Source organism: Magnolia sinica, chromosome 8, assembly GCF_029962835.1.
Source record: "Magnolia sinica isolate HGM2019 chromosome 8, MsV1, whole genome shotgun sequence".
Lineage (NCBI taxonomy): Eukaryota > Viridiplantae > Streptophyta > Magnoliopsida > Magnoliales > Magnoliaceae > Magnolia > Magnolia sinica.
In genome coordinates, this window is record NC_080580.1 from 28,751,024 (window position 1) to 28,766,619 (window position 15,596).

The window sequence follows — 15,596 nt, forward strand, 5'->3', positions numbered from 1 at the left end:
CCTCGATAAAAGGCCATAAACACATAACAGGTGGGCCCTGCATATGATCCCTCAAATACACCACATGAGCCATATAAACATCAAGTGGGCCGCATTACATGGGCCTCATATACAACATGTCGGGCCTCATGGACGGCTACAAATCCATCGAGGTGGGCCTCATGGATGGGCCATAAATACATCAAGGCGGGCCTCGTCACATGTGCCGCACCAAAAATCATTTCAATAGTTGTAGGTGTAACATGTGTATCATTGCACACTATCATTTCATGGGGCACATGGCCCACTAATGATGATTAGCACTATCCAAACATTACCCAGGTAAATTAGCACCATCCAAACATTGGAAAGCACCGTCCAAACATTGTCCAGCACTGTCCAGGTATGTGGACAGTGTGGATTACAAAACATACATCACGGTGGGTCTTTCAATGGATGGACGGCATGGATGGCGTAGTCAAAGATACTTTCATCATGGTGGATTTCCACGTGGTGGGCCGTCCCACTGGTGCACGTGCTGACAGTGTGGATGAAACAGAGCTCACCTGGGTCCCACGTTAGCTGGATGGACGGTGTACCAAATGATTAGGCCCATAGAACTTACAGAGTCAATACATATGGATGGCGCTGATATAGAAAACATACCGCAAGGTGGCCCCACCTTACACGTGTGGCACATGTGGGTGGGCCCCACACTTGCCAAAAGGATAGACAGTTAGGGATATAGCATATTACCTCGAGGTGGGATCCACCGTCCACGTGGTTGGATGGTGCAGATCTCACGTACCTTTTGGTGGGCCACAAGACATGCTGACATCGTACATCAGCTATTAGTTGGTGTGAGGCTCTTCAGCCAATTAGTTGCAGTAGGTGGGTCCCATGTGGGGCCCACCATATGTCTATATAGTACTTATATATTGAATATTATATAACATATTATTTTAATACATACATACATACATACATATATATATATATATATATATATATATATATATATATATATATATATATATGAACATTTTTTTTTAAAGGATGCAGCATCCAGCATCTATTTTGGACAGACGGTGTGGATTAAATCCATACATCACGGCTGGCTCCACGTGCACTACGTGGATGCAAGGCACATACAGGCCTCATGATTAGACCCTATAGCGGACATCAATACAGCAGCTATATAACTGCTGTACACCAGCTAATACGTTTCAAAGAGGTGGGTCCCACGTGGGGCTCACCATAACATTTATTTTCCATCCAAACCTTTGATAAGGTCACACAAACTCGGATAAAGAGGAAAAGCAAATTTCATAACAATCCAAAACTTCTGTAACCCAAATAGGGTCTCAATGGCATACGTTCACTCCTACTGTTTCCTGTGACATGGGCCACCTAAGCTCCACATATGGCTGATTTTTGGGGGGGCTCACTGGTCAGAGGGGACCCAACAAAATGCACGGTGTTGATGATCAACAGACATCATGGTGGGGCCCACGGCTGGGATCCATGTCCCTGGCCCCTTTCACGTCTACCGCAGCAGGACGCTGCCCGTCCTATGGATAGCAGCAACACCTGTTGCATCATATATATATATATATTTAAATTTGATTTTTTCGTGGTTTTTCATAGGTGGGGCCCGCATCAGGGGAATCCAACCCAGCCATTGGTTTTTATGGCCCAAGATAGTCCGAACAAGCCCAATGTTTGGGGTATTTTGGTGTATAGAAACATAATGGTGGATTTCAACGGCAGAAAATATTGTTTTCTATGGTATGGCCTGCCAGAAAATTGGATTCACTTCATTTTTCAGCTCAATGCCTAGAATGAGCTGGGGAATGGAATGAATGGCTTGGATTAGGTCCATGCATCAAGGTGGGGCTTGCATGAGCAACCCACCCTAAGGCTCAAATATTATATATATATATATATATATATATATATATATATATATATATCTATATATATATATATATATATATATATATATATATATATATTGATACACCCATGTCAGTACGCGCACTCCATGTTAGCCACACCCGTCCAGCGTCCAGAGTCGCTGGACGACATGGATATAACTCAAGCATCATGATGAGCTCCACACACTGCCATGATGGAGTCCACGTGCTGTGCTCAGCACGTTACCAAGGTGGGCCCCACGTCCTCTTCATGGACAGGGTGGATCATGTACATCAGCGTGGGATCCACAGCACCAACACCGTCCAAACTGTCTAGACGGTGTGGATAACGTGTATATCATGGTGGAGATCCACCGTCCCAACCAGGAACGGTGTGGATCTAGTGGGCCACACCTATCACGAGAGAGAGAGAGAGAGAAGAGAGAGAGAGAGATCGGTGAGAAGGGAAGGGACCCTGCCACTACGGGCCCTCCTTATACAATGCATACATCATGATGGGTCCCACAACAAGTGGTCCCTAAATGAAATGAAATCTAATGGTCGATCACCGACCTATTGCACTCTTCCTTGATCCCTTGGACTCCTATGCTCTTTGCCTTCACTTTTGATGGTGGTTGATAGAGTTTTGATGGTGGGGATGAGATATAAGAGGGTAGCCACACTTGAGTTACTCTTGGAAACTTGGGGAGTTTAGACGTGGGATGTTGCTTATGAAGTTGAAGAGTAGAGATAAAATGAGAGAAAAAAGGGAATTATTGGGTGAAAGGGATGGGTGGAGTGGTGGTTGTAAGGAAAGGAGATGGATGGGTAAGGTTTCATTTGAAAATTTGTAAAAGAAGAATGGTTAGGGGAGAGAGAGAGTTGACTTGTGGAAAAAAGGAGGGATGGTGTTGTATTGGGGTATGAGGTGCACTTGATTTGAGTGATTGATTGATTGATGAGACATGTCGTAGAGATTCCCTCAAAATTTGTAACGCGCGGCATTTCTTCGAAATGAACACAGGCCCATATCTTCTGACCTGGGTATCGGTTCGGTGCACGAGTCGCAACATTAGAACCGCGGCGACGGCGCGATCGCTAAGGTATGAGTTTCGAATCGAGCCGACATTGGTATGTAGGACTCGACTTAGGATCGCGCCCAAATGTCGGATACAGGTCGAGGGTTGCCAGAATTTGATCGGAAGGACCGTGGAAGCCTACGGAATGATACAGTCTAGGACACGGGTCTTACAACTCTCACCTCCTAATAAAAATTTTGTCCTCGAAATTTACAGAACAGACAAAGGAAGAGGAAGCATCGACTTATACATATACAAGGCATAATCAATCTATAAACAAATGGAGATAGCGCTCTCTATTCTCAGCCTTGCGCTCCTAAGACGTCTCCTTAACAGAATGGTGAACCATACTAATCCTCGAATCCCGGATTAGAAACGATCGAAATGGGAATATCATGCAACTTCATAATCTCAGTGGTAGAGAGCTATATCAGAAAATCTCTATGTTATTCAAATTCAGGGATCTAGCCATTCTAAGCTCTCAACAATCATAGAGTGATGGGTATCTATTAGTAGATATGTGATGTTATCTTCAGGTATTCCCAAGTTATGCTCTGATACCAACTTCTGTCACGCCCCAAACCTGAAAATCGGGTTTACAGGAATCCCGATTGTCGAATCTGGTGCCGACAGCTTCCGTAGTACCCCATTCTCGGCTCCCAGTGCCCATATGCCAGGTTCCGATCCTGGGATCCTACAAGGAGGATTTTCCAATGTACATTTTACTCGTAAGAAGCATAACCACAAGTATACACAAATCACAAAGGCATCATCATCGCATATCCACTAATATAAACATTTGACTACAGTGCTGAAAGGGAAATACATATATCAAAGATCAAAACTCCAGAAGACGGCTGCATGCTCCAAGCTCGACGCTGCTGCAACCTAACATTACCTGCACGCATCTATCGTGCATAAGCTTATAGAAAGCTTAGAGGGTAGTGTAAGTGTGTGCACAAGGTAAGTGACAAGTATTTAAAACAATGTCATCATCATACAACTTATGTCTATATAGTACTTATATATTGAATATTATATAACATATTATTTTAATACACACACACACATTTTTTTTTGAAAGGATGTAGTGTCTAACATCTATTCTGGACGGACGGTGTGGATTAAATCCATACATCATGGCTGGCTCCACGTGCACTACGTGGATGTGAGGCACATACATCAAAGCTGGCTCGTGCCCTGCACATACAGCATGTGCAGGGTGGCCCTACGGATGGATGGTTTGGAAATAACACAGGCCTCATGATCAGACCCTACAGCGGATATCAATACAACAACTATATAACTGCTGTACACCAGCCAATACGTTTCCAAGAGGTGGGTCCCACGTGGGGCCCACCATAACATTTATTTTCCATCCAAACCTTTGCTAAGGTCACACAGACTCGGATAAAGAGGAAAAGTAAATTTCATAACGATCCAAGACTTCTGTGACCCAAATAGGGTCTCAATGGCATACGTTCACTCTTACTGTTTCCTGTGACATGGGCCACCTAAGCTCCACATTTGGCTGATTTTTGGGGGGCATCACTGGTTTGAGGGGACCCAACAAAATGCATGGTGTTGATGATCAACACACATCATGGTGGGGCCTACGGCTGGGACCCACGTCCCTGGTCCCTTTCGCATCTAGCGCAGCAGGACGCTGCTCGTCCTATGGACAGCAGCAGCGCCTGTTGCATCATCTATATATATATATATATATATTTTAAATCTAATTTTTCTGCGGTTTTTTATAGGTGGGGGCCGCATTAGGGGAATCCGACCTAGCCATTGGTTTTTATGGCCCAAGATAGTCTGAACGAGCCCAATGTTTGGGGTATTTTGGTGTATAGAAACATAAGGGCGGATTTCAACAGTAGAAAATATTGTTTTGTATGGTATGGCCCACTAGAAAATTGGATTCACTTCATTTTTCAGCTCAACGCCTAGAATGAGCTGGGGAATGGAATGGACGGCTTGGATTAGGTCCATGCATTAAGGTGGGGCTTGCATGAGCAACCCACCCTAAGGCTCATATATAAATATATATTGATACATCCATGTCAGTACGCGCACTCCATGTTAGCCACATCCGTCCAGCGTTCAGAGACGCTGGACGGCATGGATATAACTTAAGCATCATGATGGGCTCCACACACTACCATGGTGGAGTCCATGTGCTGTGCTCAGCACGCTACCAAGGTGGGCCCCACGTCCTCTTCATGGACAGGGTGGATCACATACATTAGCGTGGGATCCACAGCACTAACACCGTCTAAATTGTCTGGATGGTGTGGATAACACGTATATCATGGTGGAGATCCACAGTCCCAACCAGGAACGGTTTGGATCTAGTGGGCCACGCCCATCACGAGAGAGAGAGAGAGAGAGAGAGAGAGAGAGAGAGAGAGAGAGAGAGAGAGATCGGTGAGAAGGGGAGTGACCCCGCCACTATGGGCCCTCCTTATATAATGCATACATCATGATGGGTCCCACATCAAGTGGTCCCTAAATGAAATGAAATCTAACGGTCGATCACCGACCTATTGCACTCTTCCTTGATCCCTTGGATTCTTATGCTCCTTGCCTTCACTTTTGATGGTGGTGGATGGAGTTTTGTTGGTGGGGATGAGAGATGAGAGGGTGGGCTACACTTGAGTTGCTCTTGGAAACTTGGGGAGTTTGGACGTGGGATGTTGCTTATGGAGTTGGAGAGTAGAGATAAAATGAGAGAAAAAATGAGAATTAATGGATGAAAGGGATGGGTGGAGTGGTGGTTGTAAGGAAAGGAGATGGATGGGTAAGGTTTGGTTTGAAAATTTGTAAAAGAGGAATGGGTAGGGGAGAGAGAGTTGACTTATGGAAAAGGGAGGGATGGGTGTTGTACTTGGGGTATGGGGTGTAGTTGACTTGAGTGATTGATTGATTGATGTGACATATCGTAGAGATTCCCTTAAAATTTGCAACGCGCAGCGTTTCTTCGAAATGAACGCGGGCCCACATCTTCTGACTTGGGTATTGGTTCGGTGTGCGATCGCAGCGTTAGAACCGCGGGGATGGCGCAGTCGCTAAGGTACGAGTTTCGAATAGAGCCGATGTTGGTATGTAGGACTCAGCTTAGGATCACGCGCAAATGTCGGATACAGGTCGAGGGTTGTCGAAATTCGACCGGAAGAACCGCAGAAGCCTACAGAATGATACAGGCTAGGACACGGGTCTTACACCCTATCCGACCCATTGTATTGATATTATGTTAGAAGATATAGGTAGATTATTTATAAATGTGATTGCAAGGGTTAGAAGAATCACGGTCTTTATGTATAAACACGCCCTTCTTCTCAGTCGAATGAGAAAACACATTAGGGGTAACTTGTTACGTCTAGCAGTCACCCGTTTCGCTACAGCCTTTTTAACACTACAAAGGCTACATGCAAAGAAATCAGAACTTAAAAGCTTTGTAGTGTCGGCCGATTTTACAAGTGGGCCTTGGTCAAATAAGGCTGAAGGAAAACGGGTTCAACAAACAATTCTTTCTCAAAGTTTTTGGACTCAAGTAGTAAAGGCGCTAAAATCTTCTGAGCCCTTAGTCACTGTGTTGCGATTGGTGGACGGGGATGAGAAGCCCGCAATGGGCTACATATATGATGTGATGGAGAGGGCGAAAAATAAGATCATAGAACATTTTAACTATAGAGACCGTGATTACAAGCTAATTTTAGATATCATAGATAGAAGGTGGGGGTGCCAAATGTCTTCCCCATTGTATTCGACTGCTTACATCCTTAACCCAACTTATTTATTTACTTCTGTTAATCCAGTAAAAGCACTAACTATGCATATGGTTGGATTTATTGATGTCTTGGAAAGATTGATTCCAGATAGAGGAGAATAGGACAGGATCTTAACTTTGTTGGACTTCTACATAAAAAGTGAAGGGATATTCTTAAAGGATATAGTAATAAGATATTGGACAATGAAATTACCCAGTAAGTACTTCTATGAATGTTAGTGTACTGTGTACTGAACTGTTACAAATAGTTTTTCTACAAAGTGTCTTTAAGACTCTAACCTACTTAAACTGTTTTTCTCAGCTGACTGGTGGGCTGCCTATGGAGTGGACCTGTAAAAGAAGGATCCAGCTCTAAAGAAGCTGGCTATAAAGATTTTTGGACTTACGTGTTCTGCTAGTGGTTGCGATCGCAATTGAACACGTTCGAGGCGGAAAGTTTAGACTATTTAGTAATTGTTTGTAAACTTTAATTTTTTAGTGGCCTAAGCTAAATTAATTACCTAAATAGCTAATGCCAAATGCGCTTTCTTTCTTACAGATTCATACAAAGAAAAGAAATCGCCTTGAGCAAAAAAAGCTCAACGACTTGGTTTTCGTTCAATACAATCAAAAATTACGAGAACGATTCCAAAGTAGGAAAGAAAAGCCCGATTTCTTTGATCCTATCTGCTTAGATGAGTTGAATGCAGATAACGAGTGACTCGTCGAGACGGAGGACCCGGTATTTACTGGAGAGGAGCTGACATGAGCACAAGTTGATGATGTCGTATACGGATTGATGCTTGGTGAAGGTAGTACCAGTCGAAGGCGAAGGACGGGAGAACCGGGGGGCGAGTAGTAGCCGTCAACCCGTTGATGAGATTGAAGAGATTGAAAAAGGAGATGGTGATAATGATGATCAAGTTGAAGATCATCCACCATTGGATGTTAATGAAGTATTAGTACGTACAGATGATAAAGAAATGGAAGAAGAAGAAGTATATGTGGAAGAAGGAGATGACTCAAATGATGATGATGATGGTGGTGGTGGTGGACCTAGTGGTGATATGCCACAATGGCTACTAGATCAATGTATATGATTATTGATTAGATAAATAATACATACATAACTTCTTAATTTTGTTTAATATTTACAAAGTCCAAGTGTGTTGATGTTGTTGATAACTTGATATATTATATATCATGTAGTATTGAATGTTGAATATGGATATTTCATATTTGTTAAATGTTAATTGTTAAGTTAACTATATTGTAATTTGTAAATGTATGTAATTGGTTTTATTTTATTTTTACTTAAATTAAATGTATTTCATGTCCCAATGACATATAGTAATTTATTTTGATTTTTTCTGATTTTTTTGATTTTTTTTAAATTTTTTGAAAAAATGCGAATATATATATATATATATATATATATATATATATATATATATATATATATATATATATATATATATATATATATATATATATATATATATATATATATATGCAAATGCACACACGATTGCATATGCTATTCGACAACATTGAAAATGATAGACTTTTAGCCTCAGTTTCTCACCAACTGAGGTAAAAAGGCAGACTTTTGACCTCAGTTGCTCACCAACCGAGGCAAAGTGCATACTTTTGGCCCCAGTTGCTCACCAACCGAGGCAAAAGGTACTTTTGGCCTCAGATGCTCACCAATCGAGGCAAAGGGGCAGACTTTTGGCCTCAGATGCTCACCAACCAAGGCAAAAGGGCATACTTTTAGCCTCAGTTGCTCACCAATCGAGGCAACATGACAGACTTTTGGCCTCAGTTTCTCACCAATCGAGGCCAAAGGGCAGACTTTTGGCTTCAATTCCTCACCAACCGAGGCAAAAAATAAACTTTTAACCCTAGTTCCTTTACAACCGAGGCTAAAAAGTACATATAGCTTCATTTATTTTGAACTGAGGCTAAAAAAATTGAGACTAAAGGCTTACTTTCTTGTAGTGAGATATATCGTGAATACCAACAGGTGCAATTACAACTACCCCTCACCCTTAATAAATATAAATTGACAGGCGCTTGAGAGAAGGAATCCTCTTCTTCTGTTGGAAGAAATATCAGAAGAGGTTTATTTGCAGGGAAGATTAATACAACATGGCATCAGAAAGCATAGGTTTGGGCCGACATGCGAATAGAGCCACATTTATTGCACGCAATCAAACTAACATGCCAATGTGAAGTATGTGCGACATCTGAGCCTTATATCTGCTATGCCACACTTACTTGTTCTTATGACTCAAAATAAGGCCACTCCTCAGGTGAGCTAAAATATACAAACGAGCGGCATAAACAGTTTTGAGGCTAGCTTAAACAGTTTTGAGGCTAAACAGCGTGATTGATAGACCAAAAACATTCAAACTCACTGTCTGCCGGATGGAGAGTTTGTCTTATACCCTTGCCGTGTATTGGCATATGTGCTTACTTATAGATGGCAGGACTTCAAATGCATGAGAGCTTAGCATCTGCAGATTTTGGAAAAAAAACTCAAGAAGAAGATCCTTGATTTTAAATCAGTAGGCAAAATTATTTCAAGATTCGATCTTAAAAATCAAGCCGTTCCACACTCAAGCGGGCCACCTTGAACAGAAGCAACAGAGTGAGTGAAATGGCCCGATTTACTTATTATTATTTTTTTTATCTCAAAAAGTGTGACCATATGATAAAATTTGGACCATTGAAAGAAAATGTCAACGGCCAACTAAGAAATGAGTAGTTTTGGCTTTTGAGTCATCCTTTAGCATGGGCTAATCTACAACAAATCCATGAACGTCAGTGACAATCATCTGATCATTGCTTCTAGCGGCCCTATGGGTCGGCAAAAGTTGGCAAGCCTCACTGACAACTCTTTTATTTTTTTGCCTTTCTTTTTTTTTTTTTTAATGGTTTGCTAGAAAACATCCATAGATTTGCAATATGATGCATCTGTGCTTTAGCAGTTGTATCCTGGTTTAAATAGGTGTATCGGGTATATAGCTCTTATATCAAGCTGTTTCGGGCCAACATAGGCTATATTGTTTGTGGGTGATACCGATACATATGGGGTGATTTACCTGTTTTAGACAATACTTTAAATCTTGCATCAGGGTTTTCTTTCAATAAGCATCGCAATGGTCAGGCCTGACGTTGGTTCAGGCTAGGATTTTGAGGGCTGGTCATATTCAAAATATTGATTTATCTAAGCCTGGTCTCAGCCCATTGTTGCCTCTAATTTCAATGACCCAAAATGTTTGATGATGGGCTTATCATGGCCATAGGATAAGCAAAAATACTCCCAGAACACTTCAAAATGTTGGTTTACTAGGTCCAAGCCCAGCCCATAGCTACCCCTAATTTTCAATGACCCTAAATGTTTTTATGATGGACCCTGCCATGGATTCCCAAAAGTGCTCCCAAAGTGAAATATTTACAGTTATAGATTATTCAAAAGATAATTAAAGAGATTGGAAAAGTTTAAAGAAAAGAGGTAAAGGTCATATTATCTGGGGTAATCATAGGCTATTTTGTTGTGTTTTTTAGAAAAAAAATAAATTTCAAAACTAAAAGTTATTTTTAGAAAGTAAATAAATATATTAATTATTTAAACTTTTTATAAATAGTGTGTATAGCTAGTCGGTAAGAGAAAGAGTTTTTTCTTATACAACCAGGGATCAAATCTGATTGAGGAAGGTGCAAAGCATTGCACATGCACACGCACGCGCAATGTGAGTCGTCGGGCTGCTTGGGCGCTTTCTGGTTTTTTATTAGGTGCACTTAGCACTTCGAAGAGCCTTAGTCTTTTTGGCACACGGTTCAAACTTTTTGGGCCATGGTAAAACTGGAATTGAACTAGGGACTGCCCTGATGTTTTATTACCTTTTTGTCGATTGCGAGTAATTGTGACATGATTGTACATGTGACACCTATGCCATGTATCGCTCATGTGGATACAGTTTTTACTGTTGGATAACTGTATCTGTTTGAATGGGTACATAAATAACCACCATAGGATAGAGTCATGTCCTTTCATGAAAGGTTATTGTTTGCTGTGAATGGGTATGTATTTCTTGAAGAGACACATTATCATCTCTTTAGGAAGAAATTCATAACCTTTCAATTAATATAAATCCTGGATACTATAATCCAGAAGTGAACACTTTTAATTCTTAAGATTATATCATCTTCTATGCAATTACTCTTAATCTAACCTTTTAATTGATTATCATCATCAGCATTACTTGATCATGCAAGGATTTGCATGCCTGCATACATCCGACATACTTTTGCATATCATCTCTTGTATTGCATCATGCCCTCTTGGCTTTATATAGCATTACTTGGTCACTATGCTTCAGCTTGTGTACTCTAATATTTTGATTGTTACTGCATGCTTGTACACTATGCATACACGAGTGTACTCACTAGCCTTTTTGCCTAAGCTTCCCATTTTCCTTTTTTTTAAGGGCAGGAGTAACTTGGAGGATATAGCTTTCTCAATGCATTATATCTATTTTGTGATTTGGCAATATTGATGTTGTGTACCTTTTGGAAAGCAGTGTACTTGTAACCATCAGGATTTATAATGGAGACTGTTGCTTAGTATTGTGATTACGAATCATCATGCTTAGGTATTATTATATACATATATATATAATTCGGTAAAATAAATCTTCCTTGTAGTGCGCCGAATTCGGGACTTGGTTCATGGAAGTCGAGTACCGGATTCGGGACATTATGGAAGCTATCCGTCCTTGGATTTGGGGCGTGACATCCATGCATTTAAAAAAGACTGCATTATGTATTATTTTGAATGTCTTGTTGTTTTTAACTATGCTTAGCTAAGGCGGTTGTGTGTAATCTTGAGGGAAATTCACACTGAGTTACCCACTCATTCATCGAATATATAACTGTATAGGTAATACAGGTAGCTTAAAAGATATTCATGTCTAGATTGATAAAGAGCAAGGTACAATTATCAGGAATACATGGCTGTATCTGCAGAGAGAAGCTGCATGATCTTACGACTCAAGTTTATATGCATTTTATTTTTTTCATGTGTAAATTGTGTAATTCTTGTATTTGTTAATATAGAGACATTAGTTTGTATAAGTCATTTTGGGCAGCAGCTCATATATTCTGAATGTAAGTGTAAATTTTTCTTTATGTTTGATTTGTCAATCTTCCACTAAACTGCTAACTTAAAAAAAAAAAGAAAAAAAATTTACCTAAATTTGATTATCTTTAAAGGTTAACACTCGGGTTTTTGGGAAACGAGTCATATACTCGGGTTTCAAAAACCTGAGGCGTTACAACACATCTCCTTAGATGTGTACCTCAGCGAAGAATTTGTGTACCTCAGCGAAGAATTTCTTCTTATCTTGTGCAGTCTAATGTGTATGCATGAAACCTACAGCAAGATAATTTATAATATTAGCAAACCAAGGTAAGTGGGAGAATTTAAATAATTGTTTGTTAGGGAACATTTCGTTTATGAATGTTGTCTCAAGGGAATCAGGCAAATCAAGTCGTGAAAGATGATTAAGCACTACATTCTCTACTCCCTTTTTATCTTTTATTTCTACGTCAAATTCTTGGAGTAGAAGGATCCATCTTATTAAATAGGGCTTAACATCATTCTTAGAAGAAGATACTTAAGTGTTGTATGATCGATGTAAATGATGATCTTGGACCTAATTAAGTAGGATCTAAATTTGTCCAAAGTGAATACTACGGCTAAGAGTTCCTTCTCCGTAGTAGAGTAATTCACTTGGGCAGGATTTAGAGTTTTACTTGCATAATGAATGACGTAGAGCTTCCTTTCTTTTTGCTGACCTAACACATCCCCAATAGTATAGTCATATGCATTACACATAATTTCAAAAGGAATGTTACAGTCGGGTGGCTGCATGATAAGTGTGGTTAGCATGACTTTAAGTTTAGAGAAAGCTTGTTGACATTAATCAATCCACTCATATGGTACATCCTTTTGAAGTAGATTATATAAAGGACGAGAGAGTTGACTAAAGTCCTTTATAAATCTTTTGTAAATTCCAGCGTGTCCTATAAAGGATCGTACGTCTCGTATTCTCTTGGGTGGAGGTAGGGTAGAGATAAGATCAATTTTCACCTTATCTATCACAATTCCCTTGGACGAGATGATATGTATAAGAACAACTCCCTTACGAACCATGAGATGACACTTCTCCCAATTTAGTACTAAATTCTTATCCTCACATCGCTTCAGCACACACTTAAGATTCTCCAAACAATCGTTGAAGGATGGACCAAAGACAAAGAAGTCGTCCATGAAGACCTCCAGATATTGCCTCACCATTTTAGAAAAAATACTCATCATGCATCACTGAAAAGCAGCGGGGGCATTACACAGTCTGAATGGCATCCTTCGGTAAGTAAAGGTGCCAAAAGGACATGTGAATGTGCTGTTCTCCCAATCTTCAAGGGCTATCTCTATCTGATTGTAGCCTGAATACCCGTTAAGGAAGCAGTAGTATGAGTGACTAGCTAGCCTTTCCAAAATTTGATCAATGAAGGGCAAAGGAAAGTGGCAATTCCTCGTGATGGTATTTAATTTCTTGTAGTCAATGCACATTCTCCAACCAGTAGTAACTCTAGTTGGCATAAGTTCATTGTTGGCATTGGCTACTATGATGATTTTGGACTTCTTAGAAACCACCTGAGTTGGACTCACTCATTGACTATCGGATATAGGGTATATGATACCTACATCCAACAGTTTAAGTACCTCAGCCTTAACTACTTCCTTCATGTTTGGATTTAATCTACGTTGTGGTTACTAGGAGGACTTTGCATTATCCTTTAGATAAATGCGAGGAGTACAAATCATAAGGTCAATTCCCTTGAGGTCCGCAATCAACCATCTAAGGGCTCCTTTGTGCTCAACGAGAGCAGATATAAACATACTTTGTTGTTCTTGCTCGAGGTGGGAAGAAATCACCACTGGTTATATCTCATCTTGACCTAAATAGACATATTTCAAATCAGAGGGTAAAGGTTTTAGGTCAAGCTTCAGCGCTTTGAAGCTAGACAGTACAGGCACTACATTAGTTTGGGGTAATTTTTCTAATTGTGACCTCCACTGGTTAACTTCAAATACCAGCACAGTATCAAGCATGACATCCATCTCCCTAATCGTGTCATCATCTAAATCATGGGAGTGGGCTATGTTCACAACCCTAAGTGTAGGGTTGCGATGTAGTAATGATCTTTGTGAGAGTGAGGTCGAATCCACAGGGACTAATCTTGTGTGTATTCTGAAAGCAACTAGAAGTAGAACTAGAAGAAGATGTAAAACTAAATTTAGAAGTGTACAGAGAGTAATTGTGAATTATTTAATTAAAACTTAGAAATTCAAAGGTGGCAACTAAGGTTTCCAAGGATCCACTTATAGCAATCAGGGAGATCTATGCTTGATTCAAGAACACAACTGGAGTCAGAGTCCCATCTTATCTAGTTGGAAGATATCTTAGTAAAACCAAATTTGAACATGCTTTGACCTAATTCTCAATAGATGAGAGTTGTGAGAATAAGAATTGATTCCATCACAAAATCATGCCTAGGAGACAATGGCTCATAATAGGATATACCAATCTCATAACTAAACATAAGAGAATTATGAAGATTAGAAGGGATTCCATCATCCAACCATACCCAAGGGATGATGGTGAACAACAAGATTTACTAATTTCATAATCTCAATACATGAAAAGAACATACTCAAAGTTATTGCAGATCTATTGTAATTTGAGTCACAACAAACCATTAAAAACTGAAAGTATTCTTAAATATCAAACTAGAATAAAAGAGAGTTCAACTTAAACATGAATCAAAACAATAGAAACAATATCCCATCACACTATAAGCTTCACCCCTTAGCCCTAGCTAAGAGGTTTAGCTAACTATAGACAGGATTGGATCTAAAACCCTAGAAGAAAGCATGAAAAACTAAAGAAGAAAGAAGAAAAATGCTTGGCGACGGCTCTCTGCCCTTGTGCTTCGCTCCTCTAAACCCTAGAGTGGTTAGATTGATTGATAGATGCCCTGAGGATCCTATTTATAGTTGTGCAACACCTCCTTTCGCACCTCTTTGGAAAAATCTGGAAACTGCCTCAAATTTACACACTCTGCATAACTCTGTGTAACTTTGTGCAATTCGTTCGCTGACATCGAACATGCTTCGATGTCATCGAAGGTGTCTTTTGTACGTGTTTTATTTGCACTTTTGTAGCTTCATCCGGACTCTGCGATCTTCTATGTCATCAAACTTTCCTTCGATGTCATTAAGTATTATTCGGGGAATTGATAATGTGTCCAGAATGGTCTAGACAGTTATTTCAATTTCTTCAATAAATTCAATGTCATCGAAGAGACATTCGATGTCATCGAGTGGATCTTCGATGTCATCGAGGAGTGCTTTGAGTAATCGAAAATGGTGCCCAATATGTCCTGCGAGTTTTGCCGAAATTCTACAGAAAATTCAATGTCATCGAGCAGGTCTTCGATGTCATCGAATAAGTTCTCAAGTCATCAAAAAGCATCTTCAATTTGTCCAGCCACCAACTTGATTTTCTTCATAAATTCGATGTCATCGACCTGTGTTCAAAGTCATCAAATGTGTCCTCGATGTCATCGAACGGTGCTCGATGACAGTGTCAATATGTATTCTGCACTTGTTCTTTCGGCTTTGTTCCTTCTTCACTTGGTTTTCTTGAATCTTGGGACCTTGAAATCTTCACTCTTTGTCTCGTATGATCTATTCTTTGCCTTTGTGATCTTTGA